General features: G+C 45.1%; 1 protein-coding gene across 2 annotated transcripts in view; it reads right to left on the bottom strand.

Annotated features, from left to right (window-relative positions):
• Nucleotides 1–18,853, bottom strand: part of LOC130356810 (organic solute transporter subunit alpha-like) — a 131,125-nt gene that overhangs the window by 73,548 nt on the left and 38,724 nt on the right. The window contains exon 2 of one of the 2 annotated variants that reach the window (XM_056558783.1): nucleotides 957–1,089. The gene's annotated coding sequence lies outside the window, so the exon portion shown is untranslated. The remainder of the gene's footprint in view (nucleotides 1–956; nucleotides 1,090–18,853) is intronic. The other variant, XM_056558781.1, reaches the window with a different exon arrangement.

The following is an 18,853-nucleotide window of genomic DNA, read 5'->3' as shown; positions in this document are numbered from 1 at the left end:
AAATGACATTCAATAAGTGTGTTTTCCCTTTAGGTGTTTCACAGGAATAGCAGCAAAGTGAAGGAGAAAATTCTAAATCTTCATTTTTTACACTCGCATGTCCTTGTAGACCCAGTTTTTGAATAAAAAAAAAAAAAAAGGAGAAACATTCCCCAAAAATTGGTAACCCAATTTCTCTCGAGTAAGGAAATACCTCATATGTGTATGTCAAGTGTTCGGCCGCCGCAGTATAGAGGGAAGGAGCGACAATGGGATTTTGGAGAGTGAGTTTTTTTTAAATGGTTTTTGGGGGGCATGTCACATTTAGGAAGCCCATATGGTGCCAGAACAGCCAAAAAAAAATGCAAAGAAAAAAACCCACATGGCATACTATTTTGGAAACTACTGCCCACAAGGAATGTAACAAGGGGTACAGTGAGCCTTAACACCCCACAGGTGTTTGATGACTTTTCATTAAAGTTGGATGTGTAAATTAATTTTTTTTCCACTAAAATGCATTTTTTCCCCCAAATTTTACATTTTTACAAGGGGTAAAAGGAGAAAATGGACCCCCAAAATTTGTACCCCCATCTCTTCTGAATATGGAAATACCCCATGGGTGAATGTCAAATGCACTGCGGGCGCAATGCTCAGAAGAGAATGAGTCACATTTAGCTTTTAAAAAAGAAATTTTGCTGAAATGGTTTTGGGGGGCATGTCACATTTATGAAGCCCCTATGGTGCCAGAACAGCAAAAAAAAGAAAAAGAAAAAAAAAAAGAAACATATGGCATACTATTTTGGAAACTACACCCCTAAAGGAACGTAACGAGGGGTGCAGTGAGCCTTAACTCACCACAGGTGTTTGACGACTTTGGATGTGTAAATGAATTTTTTTCACTAAAATGCTGTTTTTTCCCCAAATTTTACAATTTTTACACGGGGTAGTAGGATAAAATTCCCCCCAAAATTTGTAACCTCATCTCTTCTGAGTATGGAAATACCCAATGTGTGGATGTCCAGTGCTCTGCTGCTGCACTACAATGCTCAGAAGAGGAGTCACATTTTCAAATTTTGCTGGAATGTCGCATTTAGGAAGCCTCTATTGTGCCTGAAAAAAAAAAAAAAAGAAATGATATTTATTTTACACTAAAATGCTTGGGTTACCCCAAATTTTTCATTTTCACAAGTGGTAACAGGAGAAAATGTCACTGTATATTTGTAAATACATTTCTTTGGAGTAAGGACATACTTCATATTGAGATGTGACCAGCTCTGGTGTGATCTCGGAAGAGCAGGAGCACAGTAAGGGGCCTTGAGCATTAACATACAGTAGTTAACTATGGAGCCAGAACAGCGGGACTTCTTTCAGGGAACATTACATCGGGTACACTGAGTTAATAAAGTGTGGTTCAGTGGGCCGTAAAATGATAAAATAGGTAATGTTCTCAGAATGATGACCCAGAGCATAGCCAAAACTAAAAAATATGCCCACCCCAAACTATGAATCATCATTCTGGGAATGTGATGTGTGTGGCCGTCCCTAACCTGTCGCCTCAAATGAGCACCCCGCTCAGGTGGAGAGAGAGCGCTGCGCATTTGAGGCAACATAAAAAAGTCCCCGATGATAGTGACTCAGTGACCCATGACCCAGTTTTGGAAAAAGTACATCCAGGTTTTTTTTTAATGAAAGATTTTTTTGGGACTATTTAGTGGTTTATGGGGTTAAAATTTAGAATGAACTCTGGACTTGGTACATTGGGGTTAAATTATGGGAAATTAAAATGAAGAGGGAACATTTGGTACTGCATGGAAGTGTGATACTCCCTGAAGCAGATTTTAATGCAGAGGCCCGGATGATCGGGGCAAGTGTCACATTGAGTGGTGGTTTCCTTCCGAATCCCCCTCTTGTAACACACTCTGCATCTTTTCTGGGATCGTCCCTTCTTTCCACTGTGGGGGACCTCACCTGGAAAGTGTTGGCCCAGGACGATCCTGGCACCTATAACTCCAGTTCCTTGGTAAGTCCGGCCTGCTCTTTCCTGGTTGCCAAAGATCAGGACCTTTAGGACTTCTTCTTGGAATTGAAGGTATGTCCCTGTGTTGCCAGCGTGCTGGGACAGTACAAAAAAGTTATACATGGCAACCTGTACCAAGTAGACCGCACCTTTTTTGTACCATACCCGTGTTTTCCGCATGGCGTTATATGACTTGAGGACTTGATCAGAAAGATCAACTCCCCCCATATAATGATTGTAGTCCAGAATACAATCAGGCTTGAGGACCGTTGTTGTGGTACCTCGCACAGGGACAGGTGAGCTACCATTACCATGAATTGAGGTCAGCATAAGGACATCCCTCTTATCCTTATGCCTGATCAGCAACAGGTTTTCATGGGTAAGGGCACGGGACTCACCCTTGGGCATAGGTGTCTGAACAAAATTTAGAGGGAGGCCTCTCTGGTTCTTCCGCACGGTCCCACAAGCGGACGTGGATCTGGCGGGATGTGAACAGAGGGATGCTGGTATAAAAGTTGTCCACGTACACGTGGTAACCCTTATCCAGCAATGGGTGCACAAGGTCCCAAACGAGTTTCCCTGCTAACACCCAGAGTGGGGGAACATTCCGGGGGTTCAATACGGGAATCTCGTCCCTCATATATTCTAAACTTGTAATTGTACTCTGAGGTACTCGCACAAAGTTTGTAGAATTTCACACCATACCGTGCCCGCTTCGAGGGAATATACTGGTAGAAGATGTGTCTCCCCTTAAAACTGATAAGAGACTCATCTACCAATTTTTTTTAACTCCTACCTGTCCCTGTACAATGAAGCTCACAATGACTACACAGCTTTTCATCAGCCCTGAGGGGCACAGATCTTGGCAGAGGAGGGGTCCCTGGCTCTTTCTCTCAGCTCTGCAGGCTGACTGAGCTCAGTGGGCAAGCAGAGCTGAGAGAAGGGGACATTAACCCCTCTTCTGCCTGGCTGCTATTGGTCCGACCAATAGCAGCGCTCCTGGGGAGGTGACGGTATCTTCACCACGCTCCAGCAACAGGAGGTGATTGGCGGTGTATAGTACACCTCCGATCACCTTCTAATTCCGGGTCATCAGGTCACACGTGACCCGTATGACTGGAATTGCTGCAGATCACCGGTGTAAATTCACCAGCAATCTGCGGTGATCTCCGACATGGGGGACCTGAGGACCCCCCTCGGCGTTGTCACGGGATGCCTGCTGAATGATTTTAGCAGGTATCTCATTCGGGTCCCCACAGGGCGTGCAGCAGGGACCAAAATTCCCACGAACGTACAGGTATGCCCTGGGTCCTTAAATACCAGGGAGCCAGGGCGTACCTGTACACCCTAGGTCCTTAAGGGGTTAAGAGTTATGTCATGTGATTGTTACCCAGCAGGTATCAGTGACCAGGTGACCCCAAGAGTGACCTATGGGCTCCCTGCTAGTCTCCCCATAAAAGCCATGGGTGAAGCTAACTTTTCTCTCTTTGAGCTCTTAGCTCTTGCTTCCTGCTTAGGTCGAGTGCAGTTGTGCCTTGTGTATGCGTCCAGAGTGTTGGAGGCCTCAACGTCAAGTCCTGCAGCCACCATCATTTCAAGTAAGCTAAAGTCACAGCTTTAAGTCAAGTCAGTCCCTGTCATCTGTCAAGTCAACGTGGTCTGCATTCAATTGTCCAGTCCTACTACAAATTCCAGCAAGCCCTTAAGGTCTCTGCATCACTGGTCACCTCCTTGGGCCAAGGCTGAACTGTATAGACTTTACCAAGTGTTCTACCCTCAGTAAAGCTACTGTTCTCCTTGGCGTCAGAGTCTTTATTTCCCCCGTGCCTAGCCCAGGATCCAGCGGTATACATTCGCATGGTTTTAGGCTAAACCACGCCCTGCGGTCATGAATACAGGGGGTTAACCCCTTGGGGACTGAGCCCATTTAAACTTTAAGGACCAGAGCATTTTTTTGCAATTCTGACCACTGTCACTTTAAGCCTTCACCACTTAGGGACCAAGGGTGTATAGGTATGCCTTTGTTCCCTGGTACTTAAAGGGTTCCCTGGTACTTAAAGGAAAACATGTTTTTTTTTTTTTTAGATCAACTGGTGCCAGGAAGTTAAACAGATTAGTTAATTACTTCTATTAAAAAGTCTTAATCCTTCCAGTACTTTTTAGGGGCTGTATACTACAGAGGAAATGTTTTTCCTTTTGGATTTCTCTTATGTCACGACCACGTTGCTCTCTGCTGACCTCTGCTGTCCATTTTAGGAACTTTCCAGAGCAGGAGAAAATCCCCATAGCAAACATATGCTGTTCTGGGCAGTTCCTAAAATGCAGCAGAGAACACTGTAGTCGTGACATAAGAGAAATCCAAAAAGAAAAATATTTCCTTAGTAGCATACAGCCCCTAAAGAGTACTGGAAGGATTAAGATTTTTTAATAGAAGCAATTTACAAATCTGTTTAACTTTCTGGCACAGTTGATTAAAAAAAAGTGGGAATTTCGGTCCCCGCCGCGTGCCGGGCGGGGACCGGATGGGGTGACTGCTGATATCCATCAGCAGGCACCCTGTGCAAATGCCCAGAATTCACACCGGTGATTTGCGGTGATTCCGGGTCATACGGGTCCCCAATGACCAAGTGACCCAGAAAACAAGGGGGATCGGGGTTGTCCAAGACACCCACGATCCCCCTGAAGGAATAGGAGTGAGGTGGCAGGGCTGCCACCTATCCTATCCCTGCCACCTATCCTATCCCTGCATTCAGAAGCGACGACCAATAGCAAATTGGGGGCGGGGGGGTTAACTTTCGGTTCCCCCACTCTCCCCACCCACTGTTGTCCGGGCAGAACGGGGAACCGACGGGGACTGGCGCCGAAGGCCACCTACCCATCGGCGGCGGCAGCGGGCGACGATCGGCGGCAGCAGAGGACGGCGATGCAGCTCCCTGGATCCTACGGAAGCTGGTGAGTTGCCTAGCAACATCTGGAGGGCTACTGTTTGGAGACCACTATACATGCCCTCCAGATGTTGCAAAACTATAACTCCCAGCAGGCCCAGACAGCTGTTTGCTGTTTGGGCATGCAGGGATTTACAGTTTTGCAACAGCTGGATAGTTACAGTTTGGAGATCACTGTGCAGTGGTCTCTAAACTGTGGCCCTCTAGATCTTGCAAAACTACAACTCCTAGCATGCCCACGCAGCAGTTTGCTGTCTTGGCATGCTGGGATTTGTAGTTTTGCAATATCTGGAGGGCCACAGTTTGGAGATCACTGTGCAGTGGTCTCTAAACTGTAGCCCTCCAGATGTTGCAAAACTTCAAATCCCAGCGCGCCCAAACAGCAAACAACTGTCTCGGCATGCTGGGAGTTGTAGTTACATAACTCCAGCTGTCGCATAACTACATCACCCAGCATGCCCTTCGGCGATCAGTACATGCTGGGAGTTGTAGTTTTGCAACAGCTGGAGTCACACTGGTTGGAAAATACTGAGTTAGGTAACAGAACCTAACTGAAGGCTTTCCAACCAGTGCGCCTCCAGCTGTGGCAAAAGTACAACTCCCAGCATGCACGGTCTGTCAGTACATGCTGGGAGTTGTAGTTTTGAAACACCTGGAGGTTTGCCCCCCCATGTGAATGTACAGGGCATATTCACACGGGCAGGTTTACAGTGAGTTTCTTGCTTTAAGTTTGAGCAACGGCAAATTTTGTAACCCCCCCCCCCCCCCCCCCCCCCCCCCGCCAGTGTGAATGTACCCTAAAAACACTACACTACACAACACTAACACATAATAAAGGGTAAAACACTACATATACACCCCCTTACACTGCCCCCCCCCCCAATAAAAATGAAAAACTTATCTTACGGCAGTGTTTCCAAAACGGAGCCTCCAGCTGTTACAAAACAACAACTCCCAGCATTTCCGGACAGCTACTGACTGTCCAGGCATGCTGGGAGTTTAGCATCAGTTGGAGGCACCCTGTTTGGGAATCACTGGCGTAGAATACCCCTATGTCCACCCCTATGCAATCCCTAATTTAGTCCTCAAATGCGCATGGCGCTCTCTAACTTCGGAGCCCTGTCGTATTGCAAGTAAACAGTTTAGGGCCACATATGGGAAAATTTCCGTACTCCCGAGAAATTACACTACAAATTTTGGGGGGCTTTTTCTCCTTTTACCCCTTATGAAAAGGAAAAGTTGGGGTCTACACCTGGCCTGTTAGTGTAAAAATTTTTTAACATTTACACTAACATACTGGTGTTACCCCATACTATTTTCACAAGCGGTAAAAAAAGACCCTCAAAAATTGTAACACAATTTCTCCTGAGTACAGAAATACCCCGTATGTGGGCGTAAAATGCTCTGCGGGCGCACAACAAGGCGCAGGAGTGAGAGCGCAGCATGTACATTTGAGGCCTAAATTGGTTGATTTGCACAGGGGTGGTTGATTTTACAGCGGTTCTGACATAAACGCAAAAAAATAAATATCCACATGTGACCCCATTTTGGAAACTACACCCCTCATGGAATGTAACAAGGAATATAGTGAGCCTTAACACCCCAACTTTTTTCATTAAAGTTGGATGGGAAAATGAGAAAAAAAAATGTTTTCACTAAAATGCTGGTGTTACCCTAAATTTTTCATTTTCACAAGGTAAAATAGGAAAACAGACCCCCAAAATTTGTAAACCCTTTTTTTCTGAGTAAGAACCTACTCCATATGTGGAAGTATAATGCTCTGTGGGTGCACTACAATGCTCAGAAGAGAAGTGGAGCCATTGGGCTTTTGAAGAGAAAATTTGTCCAGAGTTGAAGGCCACGTGTGTTTCCAAAGCCCCCATTGTGCCAGAACAATGCCCCCCACATGTGACCCCATTTTGGAAACTACACCCCTCACGGAATGTAACAAGGGGTAAAGTGAGCATTTATGCCCCACAGGTGTCTGACAGATTTTTGGAACAGTGGTCCGTGAAAATGAAAAATTTAATTTTTCATTTGCACAGCCCAATGTTCCAAAGATCTGTAAAACGCCAGTGGGGTGTAAATGCTCACTGCACCCCTTATTAAATTTTGTGAGGGGTGTAGTTTCCAAAATGGGGTCCACTGTTTTTGCACCCTGGGGGGCTTTGTAAACACACATGGCCAGCATAAAGTAGACATATTGTATTTGTGAATCAAAATATAATTTATTTGGAATGTCTATTTTCCTTGCAAGCAAGAGCTTCAAAGTTAGAAAAATGCTAAATGTTCAACTTTTTCATAAAATTTGAATTTTCCACCAAGAAATGATGCAAGTATCGACAAAAATTTACCACTAACTTAAGGTAGAATGTGTCACGAAAAAACAGTCTTGGAATCAGAATGAAAAGTAAAAGCATCCCAGAGTTATTAACACTTAAAGTGACAGGGGTCAGATGTGCAAAAAACGCTCTGGTCCTTAAGGTGAAAATGGGCTTGGTCCTTAAGGGGTTATATTTATTACGTAAGTAATAAGGGCCTGACGTCTACCTATATGACTTCACCTTGTGGATCAAGACCTATAAGAAAATTATAAAGGTGCCGTAAAACTTAGCATTTATTTATATAGCTAGATAAAATCCACCACAATAATAGTGCAGAAAATGATACTACCACCAAATCATAATTAAAGAGAATACGCAGAACCATATGTATCCTGCTTATGCTGATCGCCTGGTATGTTTATGCGAACCATTCAAAATACATTCAGATTATATTAAGTATGCATAGAGGTAACCCTAAATTCATCCAACGCGTTTCTGCCTGGTTAGATTAGTCCGTTGCTACATATACAACCAGGCTTCCTCAGGGGTTACAGAACACAAAGGGTTAGTTATCCATAGATAGAAATTTTATGAATGGTCACAAACTTATATGACCATAGATTATTTAGCACAACACTGCAGCTCTAGGCCGCTCCAAGTGGAGCAAAACAGATAATTGATAAAAAATCAAATATAGTAGATTTTCCCTGTGGGCAATCATAAACCCACTCTGGAATGATACCAATAATTACACGGGAATGTCTCAAGATTGCCTCATATAGGAACAATTCCAGGTCCACTGTATTGTAAATAGATGTACCAGATACCCTGAAAAAAAACCAGATACAGATGCTAAGTATACATCATAAAGAAAAGAGTTTACCCTATCTTCATCAAAGGGTTAATGGTGGATATACTCACAGTGAACTATAGGAGGCCAGACCTGAGCTGCCTAAAAACAGACCAGGACACATCTTGATTAAAGACAACTGAAACATAGAAAAGCCTCACTTGTTTATAAAAGCAAAACATTTTAGAGAGGGCTTGTACTTACAGTGTTCGATGCGGACAATCACGCAAATCCTGCAGTGGCAGGAGACCCGTCTGTCTGCCGGGATACATGCGCCCTGTATGCGCGCCTGCGTCTTTTTGTAATCCAGCGCTTCCGAGACCCGTCACATGAGCACCACCCTTGTGACGCTGTACATGGGCGTGACTCTACTCCCGGAGCCGAAGAGCTCCGGACATTGCCGAATGTTGACGGGGAGCGCTGGTTACAACCAGTAACTAATTACAGGGCTTGCTTCTATGAGAGGTAAGTGCAGGAACAGTGTATAACTAGAGAAACTATATGCAATGGCGATTATTATCCATAAAAATAATAAGATTAAGCTACAATGTCACAGCCGGACATGAACAATGTTTAAAACATCTTACATATGTATATAGTATCGGGAACTGAATTATACCATATTATATACAAGCAGGACTCCGAGGGGTCACCCTAAAACAATAATAAAGTCCAACAGAAGTAACATGTCCTGTGGTAGGGGTTAATAACTCTGGGAAGCTTGTACTTATGAATATGATTCCAAGATTATTTTTTCATGACATATTCTACTTTATGTTAGTGGTACATTCTCGTCGTTACTTGCATCATTTCTTGGTGAAAAATTCCAAAATGTCATGAAAAATTTAATAATGTTGCATTTTTATAACTTTGAAGCTCTCTGCTTGTAAGGAAAATAGACATCCCAAACAAATTATATATTGATTCACATATACAATATGTCTACTTTATGTTTGCATCATAAATGTTGGAAATACCCATAATGGACCCCATTATGAAAACTGCACCCCTCAACGTATTCAAAATGACATTCAGAATGTTTGTTAACCCTTTAGGCGCTTCACAGGAATAGCAGCAAAGTGGAGGCAAAAATTCAAAATCTTCATTTTTTTGCACTAACTTATTCTTGTAGACCCAGGGGTAAAAGGAGAAAAAGCCCCCCAAAATTTGTAACCGAATTTCTCTTGAGTAAGGAAATACCTCATATGTGGATGTAAAGTGCTCTGTGGGTGCACTAGAGGGCTCAGAAGGGAAGGAGCGACAATGGGATTTTTAAGAGCGAATTTTGCTGAAATGGTTTTTGGGGGGCATGTCTCGTTTAGGGAGCCCACATGGTGCCAGAACAGCGAAAAACACCCCACATGGCAAACTATTTGGGAAACTACACCCCTCAAGGAACGTAACAAGGCGTACAGTGAGCCTTAATACCCCACAGATGTTTGCGTTGAAGTTGGAAGTGAAAATGAAATTTATTTTTTTTTACTAAAATGCTGATGTTACCCTAAATTTTTCATTTTTACAATGGGTAATAGGTGAAAATGTCCCCCAAAATTTGTAACCCCATTTCTCTTGAGTAAGAAAATATCTAAAATGTGGATGTAAAGTGCTCTGTGGGTGAACTACAGGGCTCAGAAGGGAAAGAGCGACAATGGAATTCTGGAGAGAGTATTTGGTTGGAATAGGATTTTGGGGCCATGTGCGTTTACAAAGCCCCCATGGTGCCAGAGCAGTGAAACCCCCCCCCCCCCACATGTGACCCCATTTTGGAAACTACACCCCTCACGGAATGTAACAAGGGGTTCAGTGAGCATTTACACCCCACTGGCATTTGACAGATCTTTGTAACAGTGGGCTGGGCAAATGAAAAATTACATTTTTCATTTTCACGGACCACTGTTCCAAAAATCTGTCAGTCACCTGTGGGGTGTAAATGCTCACTGCACCCCTTGTTACATTCTATGAGGGGTGTATTTTCCGAAATGGGGTCACATGTGGGTATTTATATTTTTTTTGCGTTTTTGGCAGAACCACTGTAAAATCAGCCACCCCTGTGCAAATCCCCAGTTTAGGCCTCAAATGTACATAGTGCACTCTTACTCCTGAGCCATGTTGTGCGCCCGCAGAGCATTTTACGTCCACATACGGGGTATTTCCGTACTTAGGAGAAATTGTGTTACAAATTTTGGGGGTCTTTTTTTGTAGTGCAATTTCTCCCGAGTACGGAGATACCCCATATGTGGCCCTAAACTGTTGCCTTGAGATACAACAGGGCTCCGAAGTGAGAGAGCGCCATGCGTATTTGAGGCCTAAATGAGGGGTGCAAGCGTTACACTTGCCTCCTCCACCAAAATTACTGTACGTCAGTTTTCCCCAAACAGGGTGCCTCCAGCTGCTGCAAAACTCCCAACATGCCTGGACAGTCAATCGCTGTCCGGCAATACTGGGAAATGTTATTTTGCAACAGCTGGAGGCTCCGTTTTGGTACAACTGACTTACAAGACGTTTTTAATTTTTATTGGGTGGGGGAGGGGCAACAGTGTAAGGGTGTAGTGTATATGTAGTGTTTTACTCTTTAATATGTGTTAGTGTATTGTTGTGTTTTTAGGGTACATTCACACAGGCGGGGGTTTACAGTGAGCTTCCCGCTGCAGCAGAAAATTTGCCGCAATTCAAACTTGAAACGGGAAACTTGCTGTAAACCCCTGCCCATGTGAATGTGCCCTGTACAATATACAGTAATATTGGGGGGGGGGGGGGGCAAAACTACAACTCCCAGCATGCACTGACAGACCGTGCATGCTGGGAATTGTAGTTATGCAACAGCTAGAGGCACACTGGTTGGGATTGGGAAAAACTGAGTTAGGTAACAGACTACCCCAGTGTTTACGCACCACTGTCTGTTTCCTAACTCAGTGTTTCCCAACCCATGTGCCTCCAGCTGTTGCAGAACTTCAACTTCCAGCATGAATGGTCTGTCAGTGCATGCTGGGAGTTATAGTTTTGCAACAGCAGGAGGCACACAGGTTTGGAAACACTGAGTTAGGAAACAGACGATGTTTCCCAACCAGTGTGCCTCCAGTTGTTGCAATACTACAACTCTCAGCATGCCCAGACAGCCGAAGGGCATGTTAGGAGTTGTAGTTATGCAACAACTGGAGGAAAACAGTTTGGAGACCACTGTGCAGTGGTCTCCAAACTGTAGCCCTTTAGATGTTGCAAAACTTCAACTCCAAGCATACCCAGACTGCCCAGGTATGCTGGGAGTTATAGTTTGGCAACATCTGAAGGGCCAGATGTTACAGAACTACTACTCCCAGCATGCCTGGGCTGTCTGGGCATGCTGAGAGTAGTTGTAGTTTTGCAACATCTGGAAGGTCACAGTTGGGAGACCACTGCACAGTTGCCTCCAAACTGTTCTCCTCTTCTAACATGCCTTTTGGCTGTCTGGGCATGCTGGGAGTTGTAGTATTGCAACAACTGGAGGCACACTGGTTGGGAAACATTGTTCTCCAAACATTGGTCTCCAAACTGTGGCCCTCCAGATATTTCAAAACTACAACTCCCAGAATGCCCAGACAGCCAAAGGCTGTCTGGGCATTCTGGGAGTTGTAGTTTTGAAACTCCTAGAAGCAGCAGAGAAGATCACTTTACAGTGATCTTCACTGCTGCCTCTGACGTTGACGACAACGCCACTTGCCTGCCGTCCTTTCAGCCGATGGTCCCTGGTCCCCACGTAATTGCAGGTAACTGCCGCCTGTTGCCCCCCCCCCCCCGCCCCCACTTCCACGGCCCCTGCACCATCGCCACCATCTACCCCCGCTCTGCCCGCCCCTGGAAGTCCGGTTCAGAGCAGGGGAGGATGGCAGGAGAAGATTAACTTTCTCCCCCCACCCCTGCCCTGCGATTCGCCGGTCAGTCCTGACTGGCCAATCGCAGGGGATGGGAGGAGGTGGCAACACTGCCACCTTGCTCATATTCTTTAGGATGATCGGGGCTGTCTCTGACAACTCTGATCATCCCTATTTACCGGGCTATTGGGTCATCAGAGTCCCAATCAGCCTGGAATCGCCGCAAATCACCGATCTGGACCCCAGGGGATTGCACGGGATGCCTGATGAATGATTTCAGCAGGCATCCCGGTCCAGTCCCCACCCGCCATGCGACGGGGACCGAAATTCCCGGGTACACCCTTAGTGCTTAAGTATCAGTGAGCAAGGGCGTACCTGTACGACCTTGGTCCCCAACAAGTTAATGCCATCTGCCCCTAGGGTAACAACATCTGCCCTCATCACACCCTACTACCACAACTTTCTTTTGGCGTCTTACAAACAGGATATGGGTGTGCGCCTTATGCCAAAAGTCCTTGCCCAGTCTGAACTGTCTCCAATATTGTCTGCAAAAAACGCATGTCGATGCGATTTAAGTCTGTGCCAGAAAGTGTAAGGGACTTTGCAAATGAAAAGTGGTTTATTCGTGGCTTTTGTGAAATAGAGGGGGAGGTGAAGAAAAGACTGTTATCTGCTTCTGTGAACTGTACAGAGGGAGTAACTGAAAGTGTTAAGTTGGTCCAGTGTTTCCCACGCGCGCAAGCAGCCACACCTCTGTCCTGTCAGTTCCCAGCAGTGACGCCTCTTCAGTCAAGCAAGGAGGAACCAAAGAGCCACCCTATGTTGCATAGGGGAAGATTTTGCCGACCGGACCAAAACAGAAAGTTCCCTGGGCGCAGCCATATTGGAGGTTCTGGCTGATGCATCTGGCTCTGCCGCTATCCGTCAAACACCCGCAGACTCTGCAAACACCAATGATTGTCAGTATTAAGTCTCTAGTGTCAGTACCTGCTAGCATTAACCCATTAATACCTGCAAGTCTGGTCGCAAGACGGACTACAACCGGGTGCCTGCAAAATAGAGGGGAGCATTCATTACAGTACCCCCATCAGTCAAGTCCAATCCGCTGCAGAACTTCAGCAATCATCTTAAAGGGGAAAGCACCTTATTCTTCTTAAAGCGACAGCGCACTCAAAACTCAACAAGATGTCAGAACCAAGCTCTCCCGATCAACCAGGCGACAGCACCCCTTCATCTCCAGCAGCGAGGTCATCACCTGCCCTAGCAGCCAGGATCTTGCCATCTCTACCTGCACTCAACATCAACAGTCCAGGTGTTCCAGTGTCTGCACCGGTATTCATGGGAAACCCCGTCCGCCTTCACTCTGAGGGATTTCAAAGAGAGAATCCAGAGTTTGTTTGTCTTTTACTCTTTCCCTCCTAATCAACAGGGGCAATTGCTCACAGGACAACTCCAGGGACCAGAACTATAGGAGGTCCGCACCTGGCCAGCCTCCGAGAAGGCAACTATAGAGCAGATCTTTTAAGGACTGTATCAGGTATTTGAGTCTCATTCGTCATCAGAGGTACATCTCCACTGTATGAAAGGCGACAAAAGCCAGGTGAGACCTTGAGAGCATATGCCGTAGTCCTACAGAATGCCCTAGAGACTGTCCAAAAACTAGATGGTATAACTCCAGAGCAGGGCAATAAGGTGCTAATGGACAGATTTATTGATGGGGCTCATAATAAGTGGGACAAAGCCCAGGTGAGAATCTTAGCGGTCCAAAACCCTAACTTGTCCTTCCTTGCTTTCAAAAGACTGGCTATCCAAGTGATTGAGACCGGGACTGAGTTAGAGAAAGCTTGTGCGCCCCTTACACCTGTTCCAGAGGCACTAGACGCGGTAGCCAGATCAATACCACCTCCGTCACCAGCCCTCACCCCAGTGCCCTCTAATTTGCCAGTAATTGCAGCCTCAGATTTACAGTGTTAGGTAGGACATTGAACAACTGACTAAGGCTATGAAGGAGCTTGCCACTCGGGCCGATCCACCTGATCGTGAACCGCCCCTGCCTAGAAAACCTGCCCCTGCTCCCCACAATTTCAATTACCACAATCCTCTGTCCAATAGACCCTTGGGGACTCAAAGACCCTTTCGCACTTACTGTAACAAATCAGGACAGTGGAAAATGCAGTGCTGGGATTTAAATGGATTTCCCCTGAGTTTGCAGACCCGTCCCTCAGGAAAACAGTCATCAGGTCCAATCCCAGAAAGACCTAAGTCAGGACTCTCACTTTATGTTGCCTCCTGCCCCTATGTAAAAATGGTTGTAGAAGGTGTACCGTGTGAGGCATTGATAGATACAGGGTCGCATGTGTCTACTATACCTAAAAGTGTTTTCTATCAGCATTGGGATGCTAGTTTATTGTGTGAGCCTGAGAATGTTAACTTCAGACTAGTTGCGGGTAATGGGCAACCAGTCCCCAGACATGGATACTGGGAGCCAACCATTCAGTTGGGAGAGCATGTGCTTACTGGGCAGGGAGTGATTGTAACTAATGTGAAAGATAAGGGGTCTGCTGAGTTTATCTTAGGGATGAACATTATGAAGAATTGTTTTGATGAAATATTAGATGCCTTGTATGCCTCTCTTCCCCATCTGTCACCTTCAGGCCAGCAGGCTGTGCAGCTTCACTTGAAAGTCCTGTAGGCAGAACAGAAGTTTGCCAATAAGCAAGGTGAAAACTGCAGAGTTCGTGACCTTGCAACCCAACACGGAGACCATCATCTGGTGTCATGCACATCCCTGAGTGAAGAATAGAGACTATCAAGCCCTGCTGGAACCTATGCAATTGGAAGATCATCCTCTTGTTTGAGCTGCAAGTAGCCAACAGGAAAGTCCCGGTGCCATTAGTAAACCTGTCTCATTCTGCTACTGTCTTGCCCAAATACACTCCTGTAGCCCAGCTGTTCCTCCTAGAGTCGAAAGACATTGTGACAGAATGTCTGGTGGCCCGACAGCATGCAACTCAAGTGGCTGAAGGATCTAGTACAAATCCTCCCGAGCCCTGGTGGGCTTAACTCCAAGTTGGAGATGATACTACCCCAAGGGACCAAATCAGCGGAATCATTAATGTTGCCAAGAGGTATCATGAGGCCTTTAGCAAACACCCCATAGACTTCGAGCAGACTTCAATGATCCAGCACCGTATCCTCACAGGTGACAGCCCGCAAATCAAGGAAAGACACTGCCCAGTCGCACTAAGCATGTATCAGATTGTCAAGAAGATGCTGACTGATATGAAAGAGGCAGACGTGATCCAAAAGAGTCAGAGCCCCTGGGTGGCGCCACTTGTCCTAGTCAAGAAAAGGGAAGGAACCATCAGCTGCTGTGTTGACTACAGGAAATTGAACAATGTCACACACAAGGACGCTTATCCATTGCCAAGGATCGAGGAGTCACTCACCGCCCTCGGGTCAGCAGCTTAATTCTCCACCCTAGGCTTAATCAGTGGATATTGGCAAGTGCCCATGGCTGTGGAGGATCGGGAGAAGACCACCTTCGTGATGCCTATGGGACTGTTCAAGTTCCCATTTCCCCAAAAGTTGCTACAAACCGTGAGTAAAGAATATAACAATTTGCGGACTGCAGGTACTACGAACATTACCACACTGTACCACTGCTTCGCTAACAGTGACATCATTGCTGGTTACATTGTCTATTGAACTTACTATAGCAAACACTGTATTGCTACATTGAATATACAGACATCATCCCTGGCTACATCGCTCCGTAAGCTGCCATCCGAATCCAATATCTACTATTGTCGGACTTCCTTGTTTCATACTAAATAGGACTATATCTCTATAAGAGGTGGTTGATACAAGTTTTTCTATTTTTATATATTGGTTTTATACTATTATCCTACTGTATTTCACATCTGGTGCAAGGGCCCTGCCCAGATGTGTTAGGCGGAATTACCATCTATGCACATTTTTATTCTATCATATAATAAATATTTACTTATTTTGTTCTAGATTCAGGTTTATCTATCTATCTATATATATAATTATATATTATTTATATACCAATATACTGATTCATTTCCTTTACCTATTCATTCCTTTTTTCTTTTTGTCTCCCACTGCCCCTTGAGGACTGTTTTTTGTATGTGATGATATTTATTAGTACATACAAATTAAATTTTTCACACTTATGCTCTCACCATGGTGAATCACTACTCTTAGTGGGTTGTCGTTGTACCTGTTAAGGACCTCACAGCCAAGACAGTGGCCCAGATGTTCTACTCCAATTGGGTGCAAACCCTTGGGTGTCCGGAGTCTGTCCTTGCGGACCATGGAACGGTCTTTGGGGCCCAACTCTTCCAAGAGCTGTGTCAATTCCATGCCATGCACATCAATCAAGTCTTTGTCCACATGTTGCGAGCCACCTTGTCTCCAGACATGGAGTGGCCCCAGATGCTGACCGAACTATTGGAGATGTATAATAACACAGTCCATTGTTCTACGGGGTACACCCCATTCTACTTGATGATGGGGCGACATGGGCAGCTGCCTAAGGACCGAGCATTTGGGCTCCAAACAACTCTCACAAGCCTCCCGGGAGTGGGTCTCTGACCACCAGGGAAGAATCCAAGAAACCAAAGAAGTTGCTGGCAAGAAGATGGACGAGGCTCAGCAAAGACAACAACAAGGACTATAATTGTCATGCCTCTGCCAAAGCACTTCATTTGGGTGACAAAGTCTGGCTATGGAAGTTTCCAAGAACCCATAAGTTAGACTCTATCTGGGAGACAGCCATACCCTATCCAGATTCTGATGTGTACGACGTACAAAAGCTTGAGTATGAGCTGCAAGTTGTTAACCAAACCTGGATCAAGCTGTGTCTAAAAGAAGATCTGCCAGTGCTCCCAGCACCATCTCCTCCAGCCTTCAGACCTGTGAGAGAGTATGCCCCAGGGAAAGGGATCCATTCATCTATGGATTTCCCCATGTTTTCTCCGAGTCAGCCTGTTTTCTCCGAGTCAGTGTGTCTCACCAACCCCGGGGCCAGTCCAATCGACACTAATGGTGTGGAGCAGTCCCAGTCTTGTCACCATTGGCTGCAGCTTATATCCCCTTCTCCAAAGTGCCGGCCCTGTCACCAGTAGTGTTGCTCGCGAATATTCCCAATGCGAATTTTATTTGCGAATATTCGCGAATATAGCATTATATATTCACAATTACGAATATTCGTTTTTTTTTTCTTCCACATCACAGTGATCATCCCTCTCTGCTTCCAGCTTGTGTCGTGTAAAGAATGTTCTAATACTACTGTGTAAGACTGGCATGCGAATTTTCGCATATGCGAAAATGTGCATATGCTAATTTTCGCATATGCTAATTTTCGCACATGTGAATTTTTGCATGTGCAGAAACAAAACGTGAATATTACGAATATGCGAATTTAGCAAATATATGACGAATATTCGTCCATATATTCGCAAAATATCCTGAATTCGAATATTGCCTATGATGCTCAACACTAGTCACCAGTCTCTCCACCACTGCTGCCAGCGACTCCGAATCCAACTAGTCCTGGACTAATACCAGCTCCCGAGTTCACCGAGGAAGAGCCAGCTGCCATTCCAGAGGTTCCAATTGCTCCCGAAGACGAAGGCGTTCCAGACGCTCCAGAAGTGGTGTTGCGCAGGTCCCAAAGGTCAACACGAGGACAAATTCCAGCAAGGTACAAAGATTAGCTCACAATATAGTGTATAAGGTTATGTACCACACATAGTGCGTTCATATGTAAACATTTAAGTTAGGACTGTAACATTACTTGTAGTCCCAAATCCACAAATGTCCAATGTATATATATCTGTCTAACTTTTTTCTGCCCTTGTGTACAGGGTACTCTACTGGCCAGAGGGTTCCCCTGAAACAAAAGTAAGACACGTGTAGAGGCAGAGTACATTATGAGGTAAAATGGTTATATACTATCACACTACTTGTGGAGTTCTGGGGAGAAGTGTTAACAACCAAAGGGGCAACAGCAGCCAAAGCATTGGGTAGAAGGGAAGTCCAATCTGCAAACGTGTGTGTATTATGGTCTAAAATGTGTTCCTAGAGCAGGTACAAAGCTCGTTAATCCCACATGTTTACCAAACCAAAGAGCATGTATGGACATTCACTGTGCTACATGGACTCTTTCTTCCTTGTTCTATAACCAGACCTGTGAAGGACATTTTGCATGGGAAGGGGCGTGATGGCTAGAACACAGCCTTCACGCCCCCTTTCTTCTGACTCAAACTCAAATTGCTAACAGCCCTCCTTTGCGCCTGAACCTGGGCACAACATAGTATTCCTCTGTCCACTGTTGGGCCAGTTTAAAAACTTAGGGAGAGATTTATCAGAACCTGTGCAAAGGAAAAGTTGCCCATAGCAACCAATCAGATTGCTTCATTCATTTTTCATTTTATAAATATTAGAAGCGCGCTGATTGGTTTCTATGGGCAACTGGGGAAGTTTTCCTCTGCACAGGTTTTGATAAATCTCTCCCTAAGTTTTTAAACTGTCCCAACAGTGGACAGGAGAATACCATCTCCCCCTTAGGCTATGTGCATACATTTGATTTAGCCACATTTTTTTTTATTAAATGCAAAAGAAAAAGGGCTGTATGCACGCAAACATTTTTTTTATGTGAAGTAATTTTTATGGGAAGTTTTTAGATTTATGGGAAGTATTATGTCTCAAAATCATATCAACATTTTTTTTACTATAGCTTTTGCTCCCAAAAATATCTGTAACTATGAACAAAATATGGTAAAAAGAAAGTCTGAAGATTTTACTTTTTTTCTCCTTAAAAACTGGACTTTTTTGGCTTAAAAGAAGCTTTATAGAATAGT

The sequence above is a fragment of the Hyla sarda genome, chromosome 2, assembly GCF_029499605.1.
Source record: "Hyla sarda isolate aHylSar1 chromosome 2, aHylSar1.hap1, whole genome shotgun sequence".
NCBI classification, from domain to species: Eukaryota; Metazoa; Chordata; class Amphibia; order Anura; family Hylidae; genus Hyla; species Hyla sarda.
Note: the sequence above shows the minus strand (reverse complement) of the source record. Positions and strands in the feature narration are given on the sequence as shown.